Source organism: Leptonychotes weddellii, chromosome 14 (genome assembly GCF_054177405.1).
Source record: "Leptonychotes weddellii isolate Sample4059 chromosome 14, ASM5417740v2, whole genome shotgun sequence".
Classification (NCBI taxonomy): domain Eukaryota; kingdom Metazoa; phylum Chordata; class Mammalia; order Carnivora; family Phocidae; genus Leptonychotes; species Leptonychotes weddellii.
Window position 1 is genome coordinate 41,368,396 of NC_138382.1, and position 12,807 is coordinate 41,381,202.

The window sequence follows — 12,807 nt, forward strand, 5'->3', positions numbered from 1 at the left end:
TTTATACTTGTTGTGTAGTCCTCTTCCACATTGTATCAGAGTTGGTCTCTGTGACCCAAAGAATAAAATACAAGTGATGGTACATCATTTCTGAGACCAGGTTATAAAAGAGACCTCTTGCTATCTCTCTCATTGCCCACTCTAGAGGTAAGAGAACAGCCCTCTGGAGAGGCCTATGTGACAAGAAACTGATGCCTGCCAATGGCTTCATGAATGAACCTGGGAGTGGATCTTCCAGTCCAGGTCAAGTCTTAGAGACCGTAAGTCCAAGAATCTCATGACACTCTGAGGCAGAACCCCTAGCTCAGGCACTCCTAGGTTCCTGACCCTCAGAAACTGTGTGAAATAATCAGCATCAGTTGTTTGGCTGCTTTGGGGAATTTGTTACACAGAAATAAATAACTAATACAACATCCAAGAAAAAAATTTCAATTGTAGATAAACAAAGAACATATATTTCTGTGCTTGCAGACTGAGACTTGTGTTCATTATAGTCAGACTGAAAGGAATAAGCATGAGCCAGAGTTGGGAGGATAAAAATCAGACCATGACAGGAAGAGAGTAGAAAGTGAGGGACATCAGGGAAGGGAAAATGACAGTCCAGAATTTCCTCAAGCAGTGCAAAGATACCAAAAAACTTGTTTTCATTGTTTCTAGCCAACTGTAAAAGCATAGGGTCAGGATTTATTAAGGGGAGGTATTAGGTGTAGAAGTCATCCAAGTGTTAGCCAGATCATCAGTAATTAGGGAGAAAGATAGAAAAAAGGAAAAAACAAATCTTCCTCACAGTGTTCAGGGCTAGGCCAGATTCTGAGACCACATATCAGCGGCAACTGAAAATATAGTTATGCCCCCAATCTGAACTTCAGCTTGTGGGACGAAAGAAGGTTTTGGTTCTCCTTAGGACCAACATTCTAGAATGTTAACCACATTTCTAAAGAAGCCATGTCATTGGGCCTACTGTGCAGAATGCTTCACACGAGCTTCTTTAATCTTATTAAATAACATGTCTTTACCATTCATTAATTAGACATACAAATCATCCATCCCCATAAGGAATTGCAAAGGAATTTAAAGTCACTCAAAACCCAGCCTTGTGCTGCCTGTGGTTGTCAAGGTAACAAACACTGACAATTCCAAGCAACCAGACCTCTGCAAACTATCTTGAAGCCACTATGAGATTAGCCTCCCACCTCCCACTTCATGTCAGAGTTTCCAGAGGCATTCTCAGGAGAGCTAATCAAGATATTAAGTTTACCCATAGACAGCCAGAGTGCCAATATCCTGTAGCAAGTTAGAAGAAATAAATATGATTTTCTTTGTGCTCCTTCAACCTCAGAGGCCACATTCTTTAGGGCCAAGCAGAAGCCCCTCCTGCTGCCAGGGCTGGTCATAGCAGCTGTTTTCAGGTCAGTGACTGAAGGAGAGAGATCAGGAGTACGGGGATGCAAATCGTACTTACTCCTTTCTATTGAACCCAGTGATGATTCCAGATGGCATCATTTCTTACAATGGGGTCAAGCACCCCTAAGTATTATCTCGTGTGTCACACATTATCCTATACAAAAAATGGACATTATCATGCTCATTTTAAAGATGGAGAAGTTGGGGCTCGGTGTGTGGTTCAATTTCTACCAAGGACAAGTAACTGTTAAGTGACAGAACCTGGACAGGAACTGAAGTCTCTCTGACTTCAGGGGTCATGCTCCTATCCTCTGAGATTCTTCTCACCTCCACCTCACCACTTCCTGCACGTGAGTCCTTCCCTTCCTATTTCCTTTCTTAGGCCACATTTATCATTACACATTTTCTCCCCGGGGCTGCAAGAATGGTATTAAAAATACTTAAAACTGGCACGGCTTGCGAGTTGATGAGTCAGCATAGATGCCTGACATTGTGCATGGAAGGATCCTGAAGGCCCCTGGAAAGCCAGAAAGATGATGACCCTTTAGTTGCCATATTCTGAAAACTGAGGGATTACTGGAAGGACCATTAACAGTGAAGGAGGGCGTTCAGGGGCTCAGGACAGCTACTATTTACCAACTGTTACATAATTCTTTTAATATTTTAATAGGTATGATTATACTGGTGCAGACCAGGTGAATATCAGCATTGACTGGTGGAATAAATTAATAATAACAAGACAGAACTCTGACCGTACGAACAAATGTTTTGCTCTAGAGTTTCCACTAGAAAAAAAGGTAGAAGAGTTTGTTTACTGGGTAAGAATAGATATTTAGTCTCTCACATAGGGACTTGTAATAGCAGTACTAAGAGTATGATACACCTAAAAAGATGGCTAGTGGTTTCAGCCATCTATATAACCCTAGATCCCTCAGAGCTGAAAAACTCTGCATTTAATACTAGAAATTTATAAATAGGCTGATCTTCTTTGCTTGTTTCCCATATTGCACTTTGAAAGATAATGTGTGCAAACTGTTCACTGAAGAAAATTCTAAAAATGAACAGAATTTGGGCTTTTAAAATCAGTTTCATACTTCAGGCATAAATATTTTAGTATACTGCTTTATTGCTTTAGTGGTTCAACAAATGTCTGGTCATTTTTGTCATGATACTCTCTGGTGAGCAAATAGTAGCATGATGTTTCATTTGACAACCATAGGGGAAAAGGGAAAAAAGTGGGAGGATATTCCAGAGGACTGTAGACATTCCAGGACTGCACTGAAGAAAGCTTCTGGAGCTAACCCACACTGTCATGAAAATGAGCACCATTAACAAGCCATAGGAGAAAATGAGTAGGTGTATTTCCTTAAATAACACAATTAAAAAGTTCTGTATCATTAATAATATCCTAAAAAACTTCACATATCTAATGTACCATCAGGAATATCTTCAGGAACATTTTATTTTATTTTTTATTTTTTTTAAAGATTTTATTTGTTTGACAGAGAGAGACAAAGCGAGAGAGGGAACACAAGCAGGGGGAGTGGGAGAGGGAGAAGCAGGCTTCCCGCGGAGCAGGGAGACCGACGCGGGGCTCGATCCCAGGAGCCTGGGATCATGACCTAAGCCGAAGGCAGACGCTTAAGGACTGAGCCACCCAGGCGCCCCTTCAGGAACATTTTATATCTACTTATTAGCTATGAAATAATGTATGAAACAACTTAAAAGCAGATAAAAGTAACTTTGAAATATCTTTAAATAAAATAATTAAAGGATATTTGTGCCTTAGAGATTTCCATGTAATAAAATAGTATTTAATGCCCAATAGTAAATATTTCTCTAAGACGACTTTGCTGGTAAATGGACAATTCAGCCTGACCAAGGGAATGAAAATAAGCATTATTTCTTTGGGGCCTTCCTGTCTCCATTTAACACAAAAACACCCATTAAGACACAAGAGTTAATACTGTGCTAAACATTTTATTACCTGATTTTTAAATTTTTGGTTGAGTCATGAATTTTAACTTTTGACTTTTTTTTTTTTGTAGAGTGAATCTTATATTATCACTGCTGCTATTCCTGCTATCATATCCAAAGAACCTTGGGTTGCCATGATTTTAACATAGAAAATCACCCTGGACACCAGCTACTTCGGCCTGAAGATCATGAAAGTCGGTCGATGCAGGCAACAACAGACTGAACTATTATTGCCACTTCACATCCTCTTTTCTGGGCAAATTTGCAATTCCTTCCACAAAGATAAAAACTGTACTTCCTTGGCCTTTGAGTTCCACAGCAGACTTGTTTGGGTCAGAGGAAAGTGGGCATCCGTGACAGTGTGCTGGTTCCTAAGCCAGGCATTAAGAGGCCTCCTGTGTTTCCAGTTTGCTTCTCAGCCTCCTGTTATTGCTACAAAAGCAGCTTCTTCTGGATGACTGCCCTCCCTTCAGCTCAGGACCCAGGCTAGGCACGCAAAGAGCAGAACCAGGGGAGCATGCCTAGCCAGCCCCACAGGCTGAAGGAGGGCCGTGCCGCCAAATCCAGCCTAGAGAACCTGCCCCAGCACACTGAGATGTGAGAGAAGTGAATGCCTATTGGTATGGGACTCGAAGACTTCAGAGTCACTTGTTACGTAACAAAATGTTGTCAATAATTAACTGATACCCCGGAAGTGGCCTTTTAGTAGAGAGTTAATGAGAAGTGGGGTCGTGGTGCCTCAAATAACCTCCATTTTCTTCCTGATATAATAATCTTGCCAGTGTTGCACCCCATTCAAATCATGAGGACTCAAAACTTCTCAAATGGCAAGAATAGCATCAGCAAAGATAACCTAGGGTTCAGTATATGCTAGGAAATAAAAATGATTTTAAAAAAACCCTATTGAGACTTAAAACTAAGTAAGCCAAATAGGTAATAGCTCATTTAACTGATTTGTATTAGTATTTCATTTTTTAAGGTAATAGACATACTATCACAATATTTTTAAAAGAAATGTCCAGATTTAAATAAAAAGGGCCACTAGAATTCAGTAATTAGAGAGGACTTCCTGGCTTAAATATTCCTATTCAATTTGATCTAATCAGAAATTCATTTTCTTGGGAGAGTCCATCAGGGAACAAAGCAAGCAAAGTTTCTCTAAATATTAAATGCAAGCAGTTTACTGCAAATAAGGCAGTGATGCACATAATTCATGCACCAGCCTTGCTTGTGAGAACTATGCAAATTTGTTTTGAGTCTAAACGCTTCAAACAGTTCCTCTTTTACACAACTGTAGCTTTATATATCACACATACATACAGACATGGCTCTGTCTTCCCTGAGTGAGAATGAAAATAATGCAACCTGCCAAAAACTGCTTCATATCCTAGTGAAAGTTTCTAAAGAAGAAAAATAGCAGGGCTCTCAAATTTCTTCACTGTAGAAAGAGGTTAATGCAGTTCCAGACAGAGGTCAATGCATTGATCAGTGCCACTTCAAACAAGAAGGCAGGTCTTTTCACAGTGTTTATAATACATCTCAAAATTATCAAAACATTGTCAGTTTCACCTTGCTTTTTTGGTTCATTAAGCAGAAATTTCTATTTTAAAAATCTGCTGCAAAACAGTAATTGTGGGTAAATAGTTCCACGTATATCTCCATGAGATATATTTATTTTCATTGGACCTAAGAACTTTTAAAATAAATATCATATAAAATACTTTCACATTTTATAGATACCATAGAAAAATGGAGGATTATAAATCTCATCAGGTGGAATTGAAGCTTTATACAAATTGAAGAATGTATGAAAAAGGCAAGAATATTTCCCTTCCCCGTTTCCCATTCCCTGGAAAGACTGCTTTTTAGTAAACAAAGGAATGTCACCATTCTGTCTCCTTACCACACAAGGACCAAAAGAACAAACAAACCCTTATCATTATTTCACATTATTGACTGATATCACTGAGGCAAATACCACTGTCTTTCTTTTCAAGAAGATTGTTTTCACCCATCCCCTACTGTCTCTGCTTTCACTAACCACCCATTCATTCATTTATTCATTCAACAAATATTTATTCAACACCCACTGTTTTCCAGGCCCTGGATAGGAAGCAGTTTACGGCGGGGTGGTGGGGTGGGGGGAGAGACATGGCCTAAGCCCTCTTGGAGTTCACAGTCTGACAGAGGAGATGCATGCCAAGCACATAGATATGGAGATAAAGAAATCATTTCAAATAGTAATTAATGCCATGAAGGCAAAAAAACAAAAACAAAAAACTGGGCACCCTGAAAGAGAGAAACTAAGCTTAATTTAGATGGGGTAGCCAATCTAGGAAGAACTGATATTTAAGCGGAGACCTGAAGAATGCAAAAGGACTGGCCTTTGAATGAAGTCTCCAGGCAGTGGAGAATGTGCATGCATGGGCCCTGAAGCAAGAGAGAGGCTGGTGCTACCTCTCCGGAATTCTGGAGAGATTTCCTCTGCACCTTCGTTTCATTCTTAGGTCATGGCACTTTAGACTTTTATTTTCTCTTAATATATATATATTCTGTTTTAAAAGGTGCTCCAGGGCAGAGAACTAGTTTAGAGCCATTTTTATCACCCATCATAAACTATCATGTATTCCACGGTCACAGACTTAAATGCCTCCAGGGTTTACATTGGAGGAAAGCTGATGAGGAATAATCATTTTACTCTTAACCCAGAGGATGGGATTTTTTGTCTTCCCACTGAACCAGTCAGGCTTCCGTAAGGAAAACAGAAGTCAGTCTATGCATTCTAAGTATAATATAGCTGCTCCTAACCTCACACCTGTGGTCCAATCCAAGCATCTATCTTCTATTCCCTCTGCACCTGCCCTCTTTCTTCTCAATCTCACTGGTGCCTCTTATGAACAGACCAGAATCTGTGATGATAGAGGGATTGTAAGAGGGATTATATCTGGATTCTGCGATGTTTCGTGTGCAGCATCTCTTCTGCATTACACTTTACCAACTCAGCATCCACATTTACCATTTTAGACACAATTAAACTTTCAAATAACAAAATCAACATCCTTCTTCTACCTAGCATGATGCAGCTTATTCCTTGATCAACTAAAGACTTGTCCCACTTCTCCCCCCAAACTGAGATGTAAATTCCATTATGTTCCTGTATTCATTTTTGGGTAATATTCTTTTTCTAGCATAGTCATAACCTTACTTTGTCATATTGTAATTTAAAGATTAAATGTGTAGAATTAATTGCTGTTGATATATATATAATATATAGTAGGGGGAGGAAAAATAGTTAATACATAAAAAATATAATTACAAAACAAGAAAAATATTAATAGATACTACAATCTCCATTTCTCTAAGTAGCCACATGGTTATAACTCCTGCCTGTGCTGCCCATTCTGTGATCCCTTTGTCCTGAGCTTGCACCTCAGTTGATTCGGATTCTTTACTTTTTAGGGTGACACAAAATCATTCATGAAACATCTGCCTATAATTGGTTGTAGTCTCTCATTTTTCACACAAAGTGTCCTGAAGAATGCCCTGACTTCCAGACCACCTCCTCCGTGCCCTCAGGGGATCAAACATTCAAGTGAGTAAAGTATTCCCCAATTTGGTCTGTGTATTCAGCGTCAGAAGGAATCCAATGATCAGGTGGCAAACTCAGCTCCCAATATAGGAAGTTGTTGTGCCTCCTGATATAAGCACCATTGTTACTAGACCCTCTGGAAAAGCAAACTCAAGTTGCGGTACAGAAAGCAAAAAAAAATTTTTTTTTTTAGTTATTAGGGGCAATAAAAAGAGAAGCAATGCCCAGTTCCATCCTTTGTTCCCAGAGTTGTGTTTTATCATAATTGGATGAATGGCACCCCTTATTATTCAGAGAATTAAAGACTGTATCTCATTTGTAGCATAACACTTCAGCTACTCAACCTGTAACTCAAGAATTGGCATAACTGAGCCTTCAGTACACATTTTAACTGTTTCCACTAGACTACCACCTGTTTAGGTCTTAGAGACTCAATGAGTAAATTCCAGGGGTATAAGCACATTGCTTTCCTTATTTTGCTGTTAAATGGGTACACTAGTCAAAAGCAGTGTCATATAGGATACCTTGATTGTAAATGAAACATTTGGTAAATGCTGGCAGAGGTGTATGGGATAGAAAAGGCAACTATATACTCAGAATAAGAATTTATTCCAGCGAGGACAAATTGCTGCTATTTCTAGAATTGAAGAAATCCAAATCTTGTCCCCAAATGACTGGTTCTATCCTGTCCTGAGGAATAATATTGTGTCAAGGATTCAGCATTGGCTCCTGCCATTGGCAGGGTGGAATGAATGCAGCTGTGGTCATAGCCAGAAAATCCCTATTGGGGGTAATCTATGTCTGTTGATCCCATGCATAAACCTCCATCTCTATTACTATGGTTACATTGTTCATAAATCCACTGAACATACATACAGCTTCTCAATTTTTGGTAAATATTGGTGATTATTTTTGGTAAATATTCCTGCAGAATGCAGAGATCTCCATTCATTGCCATTTTCAGAGGTCCATTTACATTGTCTTCACCAGTTTTCCCAATGGCGTTTCTTCCAAATGTTTACCAGTGCCCACAAATTGATTCAGATCTGTATTTCTAGCCATGCCTTCTTTCATGTAATGTGAATAACAGATGTACGGTACAAAACTCTGCCCATTTGATGGAACTCCCCCCTCCCCCAAATTCTTCAGCACCACACCTAAGTGAAACTTCAATAATGCAATCATCTTCTTCAGGGTTATATCAACATGTCACTCACAACCACCTGTAAATCAGGCCATTTTTCCCTTTCACATTCGGCTAGTGATAGAGAACTCCTCATGAGACCATAAAGTACAGGGTGAAAGAGATGTTAATATAGCAGGAATGAATATGTGTCATGGAAGCCTAAGCTGTTCATGATACTTATGTCTTCATGTCCAACTTGAGTCAACTTTCATTTATGTCACTTCCAGTTGATGACTGAACGCTGCTGTGTATGCCCTGTTTTATGACTTAGATCTAGCCACTAAATTATGAGCAGCTCAGGGTGCATGTATCCCACTGTCAGGAATTCAGTCCATATGAGGGTTTGGTGACAGGCCAGGAACTAATTATCAACGGGAGAATATTTTTCTATATAGGGAGGCAGGACTGTAGGGGGCTGCACTGTGCTGTAACTGTACCAAAAATGCTTCATACAGCACCCATAAACCAGTTCCAGGTATAGGGAACTTCGAACACCATTGGATCTATTATATGATATTGCCCAAATGGGAGACTTCAATAGCGACCGGGACTGGTTGCAAAGTCTTATTCTTCTCTGAGACCTACTTAAACCTGGCCTCAGTTAAAACCATCAAATCACTACATTCATACAAACATCCCTTAATTGACAAAGCCTCAGTCATTCATACACACTAGCGGGATCCACAGTGTCAAGGAACTTAAATATACCAACCCAAATAAACCAAGTATAAAAAATATTCATATAAAGTTGCTGGGCAGAAACTTTATATAGTCATATAAACTTATTGGACATGTTATCCAATTCTCAGAATTGTACTCGTCTTATAAATGCCCTGATTTTTTAATAGGAGACAAGATAAGGTTGTGAATTCAACTTACATTGTAACTCAGCCACTTACATGATCAAATTTAGCATTTAATTCTCAAAGCCTCAACCCTCCAAGTTAGATCAAATAAAAGATGCTTTTAGAGCAATCAAAAGTTAGCTCTTCAGTTCTTGGCCTGTGTTGTTATCTAAGATCTGTATATAAGCTTTACAGTGCAATTAGAAAAATATATCCCACTTCATAATTCCGTTCTGATGCCTTATTGAAAAAAAAAAAAAAGTTTGGTCTTGACAGTTTTTCATAAGCACTTCATTCCAATTACAGATAAGTAATTGTTTTTGCTATTGCTTGCTACTGACTACCAAAGTGTCATTTTTCCAATAGCAAAGCAATAATGTCATTACTATCTTAACATCTTTTGAACCCATCTCAAACTCTTCTATTTGATATTCTATTTCCCCAAAACTACTCCAAGTATAAATATGTATTTGTCAGAATTTGGTCTAAAAATATTGCATGTATCCCCATTATGATGTTTTTTTTAATGAAGGAAATTAAAGTCTTACATAACTATTAGAAGGTCCAGAGGGAGCAAGATCACAGAAGTCATTGCAAACAATCAATGCAGCACAAATACAAAGAAAACCGTAGAAGGTAGTGACAATAATGTTGAACATATAGCTGACAACTCAAGTTCTTTACTTTTGATAGATACATGAGTATATGAAATATATTACTTTGCTCTAATGTAACAATTGTCACTTCATTCCAATACTGGGAATGCAATAGGGAAATGGTGCAAACAGTAGCAACCTAGAGGAATCACTACTCTTTTCCAGATGATTATTTCTAAATGGAAATGTGGTTTAAGGATTGCTAGAATTTCTTGAAATTTCAGAAGATCACGCATGTGGGTGACAAAGCATTCATTCTATAGAGTAGGTGATCAAGTGCTTATCAAGAGAGATTGAGTGATAGCCATGAAAGAAATCCATCAAACTACTTTTGCTATCAATTCTAATCTTAGATTTTCCAATAAGCCAGTCTCACCCCCACTGTTCTTCCACCTCTATCATAGCTTCCAAGGTCTACTTTATAGTAACAATGAATGTCTTTTTTTTTTTTTAAGATTTTATTTATTTATTTGACAGAGAGAGAGATAGTGAGAGCAGGAACACAAGCAGGGGGAGTGTGAGAGGAAGAAGCAGGCTTCCTACGGAGCAGGGAGCCCGACATGGGGCTCGATCCCAGGACCCTGGGATCATGACCTGAGCCGAAGGCAGACGCCCAACGACCGAGCCACCAAGGCGCCCCAACAATGAATGTCTTAAGATGATATGCAGCACGCAATAAATAATGCATTCCACTGCTTTTCCAGTTAAGCCTATGCTTACCTATTTTGTGCATGGTTAATCAAGGCAGTTTCCACTCCCCATGAAAAATTTCCCTAGTTTATGTAGTCTCTTCAAAGCTGAGATAGATTTGGAAAGATTTGGAAATAGTTACTAAAATTTAAAAACAAATAGCTTACTTTTTATTAGAAATTTATATTTTCTACTAAAGGAGTGCCTATCCTTACAGTGAGAGTTAATATTTACTGAGTTTTTGCAGGAAACAGAAACAAGAAAGGTGCTGAAAGCTATAGCTTTTGGTAGCGAGGTCATAAGGAAGTATGATTTGAGACTGCAGATTAGCAGCAAAGGCAAGAGTCTTTTCCTGGGCACTTTTTCTTAGACACAGACATAAATATCTGCCTTCATCTTTTCCCCTACCACTATCATATACTCAAGCTAAAGAAGCTAAAATCATTCTTCCAAATGGAATATACTCTGGGAATGCTGAAAACTGAAACAAAACAAGCCCCAAATTACTGGAATACAAATTATTGGTCATGTTTGGCAACATCTTCAAGTTAGTCTCTTGGAATATGGGGAGAGGATAGGGAGAGGACAACATTTTGGGTTGATACAGCTGGAATTTAAGTATTTCTGATCTCAAAGAAGAGAAACCAGTGATAAAGAAGTCAGGAGGCCAAGATGACAGCTAGATGGGCTGAGGAATCAGTTTTCTAATGCAAAACCAAGTGTGTAGGAAACAAGACTAGAAAGTAGTGTTGCTTATTGTCAGGAAAGGCTAAATTTATAAGAAAAGGTACTGAAGGAGGGCAAGGTTTCAAGAACTTAATATAGCAAACAAAAGGGAAACCAGACTGTACAATCCAATGATGGCAAGCAAATTTTGTAAGGTGTTTTATTCATTTACTCCCTCACTCAAAAACCAATTATTAAGCATAATCCATTGTGTTCCAAGAATGCCTGGTGTCTTGGCAGAATGAATACAAAAGATAACCCAATCCTCAGGCCAGGTGGACTGCCCTCTAGCACTTTTCCTATTTCCTTCTGTCTGTGGCATGTTCTGATCCCAAAGCCATTTGTTAAGGAAAATTTCAAACTGGCAGAATGTAGAGCTATCATTACTAAAATCGTAAAAACCAAAGAAGGAAATGTGAATACTCTTAGAAATCCCTCTTTTCCCCAAATAGGTACCCAACTGTGAGATAAGTACAATCACGTATATAAGGCACTGGAACAAAATTAGCTTACACAAGATAGACAAAACAAGGGAATTCAGTTCCATTCTATTCCATCCCCTAATTTGATAGATCAGTAGAAAAGTCAGATCAGTATGCCAAAAATGGGCTCTGGGTCTTCATTAATGAAATGTCTGCATTCTCTAAATCAGGAAATCATCTGCAGTGCAGATAAAAACTTGGGGATGAGTCCTTAATTCCTGATTTTAAGGATTCCTTTTCTCTTTGAATTCTGTTTCAGTTGACAGCTTAACTTTGGATGTCACTCTTGCTTTAAAATTATCTCTCAGATTTTCCGCTTAAGTAAATTGGACTAAAACTTAATTCCTATTCAATAAGAGATAAGCAATAATTAAACAGATTCTCAGTGTATAAACTACTTTGAGAAAAAAAATAACTTTTGAGCACACACATGCACATATAAGCCAATCACTTTAAATTTACTAAGAAATCATTTAACAACTAATTGCTTCTGCTCTGTCAATACTGTAATGACTCAAAAAGTTGAGGAATTATCCCAAACGTCTCACATCCAAACTGGAGGAACTTGGTTTGAACTGCATGTATGATAAATAACAGAAAATAAAAAACATAATAATAATAAAAGTAATAATAATAATGTGTTCTATTAATGACTAATATTATTCATTCTGCTGGTATTACCATATTATTAGCTTATTTACTTTAAAGAGATTTTATACAGATACTCATTTGGAACAATATTGAGAAAATTTCAAGTTATTATGAATTTAATAAAACTATGACTTACATTAAATATTAAATTTATTTTAAATGGTATTCACATTATTTGGTAATTTAACCCTACCCAAAGTGCAAATCTATGTGGCAATTTAGCTACTATCATTAATTCTTTATGAATTAGCTGTGACTATCTGCTTTGCTCAGGAAGGCTCTTATACATCTAATTAGAGCTAATAGCAAATGCCTTTAAAATGTTCAAATTGAAACAAAAAATCTGACAGCAGTTATTCTTATCAGGAAAATGTGCAGACTCTGAGGCGTCTTATTAAAGGAGATAATATAGCAGTCAGTTTAAAGATGCCAAGGAGTCTATTTATTTTGTATGTGTGATTATTTTTTCATTCTATGTACCTGTGCAAACCAGCACCTTCAAAATTCCCCTACGCTTCTAAACAAGGAGGTGACCTGGGAATTTCTAACCCTGAATTGAAAAGAAAGGAATAACAGGAATGGAGGGAGAAAAAAGGTGGGG